The following is a 7,442-nucleotide window of genomic DNA, read 5'->3' on the forward strand; positions in this document are numbered from 1 at the left end:
TATTTGACCCTCCATGTGTTAGCAAAAATCCAGGAGATGAAAAGGGGTGTGTGTGTGTGTGTGTGTGTGTGTGTGTGTGTGTACACCCCCCGTCTCCCTGAGAATCTCAAACTTCTGGAGGTGTCTTGAGAAGCAGCACGGCCTGGTGGATAGAGCATGGGCATGGCAGCCAGAAGGCCGAATTGTACATTCCAAGTACTTAGTACAGTGCTATGCACACAGTTAGTGCTCAATGAATACGATTGAAAGGCCCTGAGTTCTAATCCTGGCTCCACCATGTGTCCTTGGGCTAGCTGTATGTCTCAGTTCCTCCACCTGTAAAATGGGGATTAAGACTGTAACCCCCCACATGGGATGTGGACTGTGTCCAACCTAAGTATATTGGATCTACCCCAGTGCTTGTACAGTGCCTGGCACATAGGAAGTACTTAACAAATACCATTTAAAAAAAATCAAATTTCTTACATGATCAAGACCTCACAGAGGCTTATTTTCCTGAGATCAGCCGCAGATAAAAATTTGAGGGCTATGCAAGCCCTTTGGGGTTCCTAGTTCATTTCCCTGTTTGGAAGGGGAAGAACTCTGCTATAGCAGCCCAAACATATGGGTTATCTATCCTAGTTTCTTCAGAGAGAAGTAATCTCTGTCAAGGCCAGACTCCATCATATTTACATTAGATCTGTGTGGTTACCTAAAGGATAGTTTTAGATTTAATCAAAAAAAAAAGTCTTGATAATACTGGAGCTCTAATAAATTCAATGCAACACATTTGCAAGGGTATCTTGGGGAGAGAGCTTCCAAGGTGAAAAAGCAAAAAAAAAAAAACAACAAAAAACCAATTTCAAACTGAATCAATTTAGTATTGAGTTAATTTAATAATCCCTGTAAAAGTGGTCCAACACCAACCTCAAATTTGACATTTTTGGTGGCTTAGCTATCAGTAGTTACATTAACACCTGAAAAAAACCCAAAAAACAGAATTTGTTGCCTGACCAATGGAAGTATTTTTGATTTTGTCAACATCCAGAAAGAAAGCATGTCAAACAATCAGTAGCCATTTCATAAACCTACATATCTTTGGGAAATAGGGCATTCAATATGGTATAGTGAAAAGAACACAGATCTGGGAGTCAGGGGACCTGAGTTTTAATCCTGGCTCTGCCACTTGCCTGCTGTGGGCAAGTCACTAATGTTCTCTGTGCCTCCATCTCCTCAGGATTAAATACATGTTTTCCCTTCTTCTTAGACTTTAAACCCCACATGGAACATGGACTGTGTCCAACCTGATTATCTTGTATCTACCCCAGCACTTAGTACAATGCTTGGCCACAGTAAGAGTTTAATAAATACCTCAGTTATGCATTAAATTCAAGAAATAGAGATTTTCAGTTTTGGAGTAAGGAAATATAGAGGCATGACATTTCTGTATTGGTTAGCAGTTCCTAGACCAAATGAAACAAAAATATAAATATACACTGGTAAATTTGACTCCGAAGGATTCATCTATGCTCTCTAAATGTCTTGGTTTAGCTGAGATTAGTTTTGCGTCAAAAACAACATTCCTTAAATGAACGGAGAGACAACTTCACAACTTCATCTGTATTCTTCAAGTGCAAGTCGTGGCTGGAGGAAGTGGAGGGAGCTGCCAAGCAGTTGGAACTAATTGGCATGTTAGTTATGCAGGCTCAGATCTCCTCATCCCTTGTTACAAGCACTTTCTCCAGATGTGCGGGCTTGCACAATGGCTAATTTTACAAGCTATTCAGTGTAGAATTCCCCCCAGAACCACTGAGGGTTTCTAACAGCCAGAGGAGCCAAGTTAAGAGAGAGGCGGAGAGAGAGAGACTGAAAAAGAAAAGAAAGTTGGGTATCCTTGGACAGAGGATCGGAGCAGAAGCAGTGTGGTCTAGTGGATAGGGCACAGGCTAGGGAGTCAGAGGATCTGGGTTATAATCCTGGCTCTGCCGCTTGTCTCCTATCTGACCTTGGGCAAGTGACTTCATTTCTCTGTGCCTCAGTGAGCTCATCTGTAAATTGGAGATTAAAGACTGTGAGCCCCATGACGGACAGGGACTGTGTCTAACACGATTTGCTTGTATCCATCCCAGTGCTTAGTATAGTGCCTGGCACATAGAAGGGCTTAACAAATATCATTATTATTATTATTAGAAGGCTCTGTAGGGCTTCTACACCTCTTGTAGTCACTCAAAGAACATTTATATTCAAATTCCTCCCAATGAAGCACCCTATCAGCTCAGATGTACTCACAGCTATCTGTAGCACTTTTATACAAATTGATTTGCATACTCTACTCTTTAAGTAACTATGTATTTCACGTATTCAAATATCCATCTTTCCACTCTCTCTTTTTGTTTTCCTAACTGTAAGTAATTTGGGGCCTGGATCCCATATATATATCTATAAAGGCAGGGAACATATATCTTTTTATTCCATTCCCATCCTCCAGATTCATTCATTCAGTTAGTCACATTTATTGATCACTTACTGTGGGCAAAGAGCTTAGGAGAACACAATACAACAACCGACATATTCCCTGCCTAAAACAAGCTCACAGTCCTGAGGAGGAAAGACATTAATATAAACAGATTAATGAATAAATACATTACAGATAGAATAAATGAGACTGGGGTCTGGGTGGGATGAGAGACAGAAAGTGCTCAGTAAAACTGGGGTAGGGTGAGAGGCAGCACTAAGCGAGGCAAGGGTTGGGGGAGAGAGGGAGAGCTAAGTGAGGCAAGGGGTGGGTAGGGTAAGTTGCTTAACTTCTCGGTACCTCAGTTACCTCATCTGTAAAATGGGGGTTAAGGCTGTGAGCCCCATTTGGGACAGGGACTGTGTCTAATCTGATTAGCTTGTATCTACCCCAGCGCTTAGACCAATGCCTGGCACAAATACCATAATTGCTATTATTATTAGGACCGGAGGGTGCGGGGAGGTGAGGATCAGGATCAGATTTGGGGGCATTCAGCGAGGGCTGGTCATCCCAGGGTCAGAGAGGGGAGTAGAAGGTGGGAGTTGGGGGGAGGGATGAACCAGTGGACCAAAGAACTGCTCCCCCGCCCCATCTCCCTAAGGCCCATATCCCTGCCCCAATCAACCAATGAATTGATTGAGTAAGTGCTCATGGTGTGAAGAGCCCTGTAGGAGGATCAGCCCCACAACCAAATCCCCCAGGCCTCCCAAGGCCCCCCTCCGCCCGAGTTCCCCAGGCTCTACCTGAACCCTGCCCAGTCTGCACCCCATTTCTGAGCTCACAGTTAGGGCTCTGGGAGGATTCATTCATTCATTCAATAGTATTTATTGAGCGCTTATTATGTGCAGAGCACTGTACTAAGCGCATGGAATGTACAAATCGGTAACAGATAGAGACAGTCCCTGCCCTTTGACGGGCTTACAGTCTAATTGGGGGAGACGGACAGACAAGAACAATAGTAATAAATAGAATCAAGGGGATGATAAATAGAATCAAGGGGATGACGACATTAGTATCATGCTCTGCAAATGATAGGTGCTCAAGTCATTGATTGACTGATTGATTGATTGATCAATCCCTTAGGTTGACTGATAATGAGCAGAGGTCTCTAAAGACCATGGAGGAAGGATTCAGGATATCTGAGTTCCAGTCCTAATTTTGCCACACACCTGCTGTGGAACCTGGGACAAGTCACTTAGAGAAGCAGCATGGCCTAGTGGCAAGAGCACAGGTTGAGGAATCAGAGGACGTGGGTTCTAATCCCAGCTCCTCCACTTTTCTGCTGTGTAACCTTGGGCAAGTCACTTCACTTCTCTGTGCCTCAGTTAGCTCATCTGTAAAATGGGGATTAAGACTGTGAGCCCCACTTGGGACAAGATGACTACCTGGTATCTACTTCAGTGCTTAGAACAGTGCTTGGCACATAGTAAGTGCTTAACAAATAGCATAGTTGTTATTATTACTGTTAACTTTGCTGTGCCTCATTTTCCCCATCTGCAAAATGGAGATTAAATACCTGATCTCTCTGTCTCCTACCCCATATTGTGCAACCCATATGGGACAGGGATGGTGTCTGATCTGATTATATCGCATCTATCACAAAGCTTGGCATGGTACTTGGCACATAATAAGTGCTCAACAAATACCGCAGTGATTTTTGTCCATGTATGGAGAAGCATGAAACTGGATCCACCTCATGATTCTCAGTAAGACTAGACTCAACTCCTCTAGAAAGATGATTATTCTTTCCTTTGATATTCAGAGAGACTTCTCTTGGTAACATACAGCATGGGTCTCAAATCCAAGTTCTTTGTAGGCAGAGATTCATCCACAAACCTTTTCAAGAAGCAATACTATTAAGAAATGGGTATTTTCAGGTAGCCTGCTCGCTTGATGTTTTCTGTGCTCTTCTATACCTTATTTCAAGCTTGGGTTAGAATTCCACTGAGTAGATACCATAACTCGCAGAGTTCTGAGTATTATCAAATACTGAAAAAGGGGCTCAACTTTCTTCTGGGATAGGAGAGGAAAGCAGATAGGCAGGAGAGCAGGGAGCAGGCATTTGTACAACTCACAGCTGGAACTCTAGGAAAATTTAACCAGGGAAGGCACTGCAAATGTGTATGTTTCTTTGGCAAGTGGAGCCAGGAAATCAAAAGTATATAGGGAAGATATAAATTACTTATACTTTTTTTTCTGGAGGAATCAGGCTTGAGGTTGGCATAAGCAGAAATTTGGAAAAAGGAGAGTTTACTTTTAGTGATTAAAGAATGAAAAACAGTGATTTATGACACAAATTAAATTTCACACTGCAGATTGGTAGTGAGCCTTCCTAACGAGTGTAAGTTTTTAAAGAATGACCAGTAGAATTATTTCTATGATTCTCTGCTACTGGCAATGGACAAGACAGCAGTTGATGGACTAAGGCATGGTGACGGAGACAATGTTACGGAGGTGCCAATTCTTTATGCATTTATATTTGTATTATTTTTCTCTTTCTTACCTTTCTCTTTGTTCACCTTTTACTTTAAAATCCCTACAGCAAATTTGCAAAAACATAGTAGCTCGTTACTTTAAAAAACTATGTAGAAAGAAATTAGTTTCCCTAACATTTGGCTATACACCAATGACATACTTTTCAAGTGTTAAAGCACTGGGCTAAGGTAGGCACACATGGCAAAAATGTACAGATTTTTCTGAGCATAGTTGTTTATTTTGTTCATTTATTGTTTTCAATAAATGCATTGCATTAGCATTGTATGTCATGCTAATCTTGCTTTATGTGAGTTCTCAAGTTGAGGTGATTTCAATTTAAAAAATAAGGAATTGAGAATGTAATAATAATGGAATTTATTAAGCACTTACTATGTTCTAAGCACTGAAATAGATGGAAAGTAATGATTGGACACAACCCATATGGACACAGATGATGTGGACAGAGTTCCTGTCCCATATGGAACTTTATATCATCCCCATTTTACTGATGAGAAAACTGAGGCCCAGAGAGATTAAATGATTAATTGACTTGCCCAAGGTAACCAGCGAGATCCAGTGGAAAAAACATGGGCCCGGGAGTCAAAAGACCTGGGTTCTAATTTTGGTCCCTCCACTTGCCTACTGAGTGACCTTGGACAAGTCACTTTGCTTCTCTGGTCCTCCATTTCCTCATCTGTTAAAATGGGGATTCACTACTCATTCTCCCTCCCATTCAACTGTGAGCCCTGTAGGGCATTGCCTGTGTCTGACCAGATTATCTTGTATCTATTCCAGCATTTAGTGAAGTGCTTGGTATAAAGTTAGCAATTAACAAATACCTATTATTATCATCATTATTATCAGATCTGGGACTAGAGAACCTATGTCTTTCGACTACCAGACCTATGGTCTTTTCAAAGATCTCACTGCCCTAATCGTTTCATTGAATACAATCAAATTCTCATCCATCGAATAAATCCAGAAGTGATGCAGTGTTAGCAAAATTGTGGCTCTCACTGACTGGACATACATTTTATGGAAGGCAATTTTATAAGCATCTCATTGGTTTCATAAGTCAATGTCTATATAAATAATTTTATTTGTTTTTGTGTTTATATTTCCAAAATTGATCCCTTTAGTCAATCTCACAGGAAAAGTCTAAGAAAAAGGAAAATATTGAAAATGCATTAAAAATTGAGTCCACTAGAATGCGATACGTAGCCAGATGGGTGGTATTCATTAAGTGGATAGTGCTTCTCGTCCAGATGAAAAGGGAGCTATTTCCCCTAGTCCACTGCAATTTTATACTAAATATCGTTAATGTGACTGCAGATGAGGATTGTGAAACCAAGCTAACATCCCAGCAGATGGTGCTCACGCATCACTTGAAAAGGTTTGTGTTGCAAAACCCCTTAAATCTGAAGTTTCTTTCTGCATGTGAAATGAGGCCATCCACAGTTTGCAGGAGACCCGTCCCTTTTCTAGGGAAGGCGCCACCACAGAGCCCCACATTGTTTTTCTGGACCTAACTGTTATGCTTTCTTCTGAAGTGATAACAAAGGCAAGAGGCAAGATAGAACAAGGAAAAGAAGGCCCCACAGAGAGGAAAATGGCTAGAAATCAGTTCTAAAAGGCAGCAGGGATAAAGATGAAATCTGAGAGGCTGCCTACCCACCAACTAACACTTATTCACACTCTCCTGCTCTAGTAAGTGAGCTCGGGGGAAGCATCCTTCCCTTCCACCCCTACTTCACTTAGTGTAGGAAGAGCATGAGTTGGAGGTGGTGTTGGTGTGGGTGAGCTGCAGGAAACCCAGGGTCCAGTTTCAGAGCAGGGGTTGCTCTCCTCATATGCCCACACCTGGCAGTGGCAGCTTTTTGTGGTCCCAATCTAACTGGCCCAAACTGGGCAGGTCTCAGTAGCCATTGCCACTCCAGGGGGTTAAGGTGACATGAGAAAACAGGCGGTGGAGGAGTACTTCCTCTTCCCCTTCTCCTTCATCAGTCTCTGGCCTCTTCCACTTGAAACCCCTGCCCACCTAAGATCACCTTATAACTAAGACAGTGGGCAGCTCCTTCTCTCTTCCTTCTTCATCCTTCTTCTTTTTCCCTCCCCAAGTTTGGTTGGAGCAGAGAACACAGGAGAGAATTGGAGGGATGGCTCTCAATAAATGGCACTTGAGATGACAATCGTTCTTAAACCACCTGAATCAGAGAGGGGAAAACCAGACTCATTAGATCTTGGATGAGTTATAACACAAACTCATCTTTTATCTGTAAACCTGCCATGGGATCGTTTTACTCTCTTTTGTGGAAGAAAAACCTAGATACTGCTCAGCATTAGATAATATGCTACTTGACAGGTGGAGCTAGATTATTTCAAGAAAATAACTGGAAAATGACAAAATGAAGCAGTTTTGGAAAAGTAAATAGGTCACAGACAATGATAAAAGTTCAAAGAAAATGCACTGAAG

This window comes from Ornithorhynchus anatinus, chromosome 3 (assembly GCF_004115215.2).
Source record: "Ornithorhynchus anatinus isolate Pmale09 chromosome 3, mOrnAna1.pri.v4, whole genome shotgun sequence".
Lineage (NCBI taxonomy): Eukaryota > Metazoa > Chordata > Mammalia > Monotremata > Ornithorhynchidae > Ornithorhynchus > Ornithorhynchus anatinus.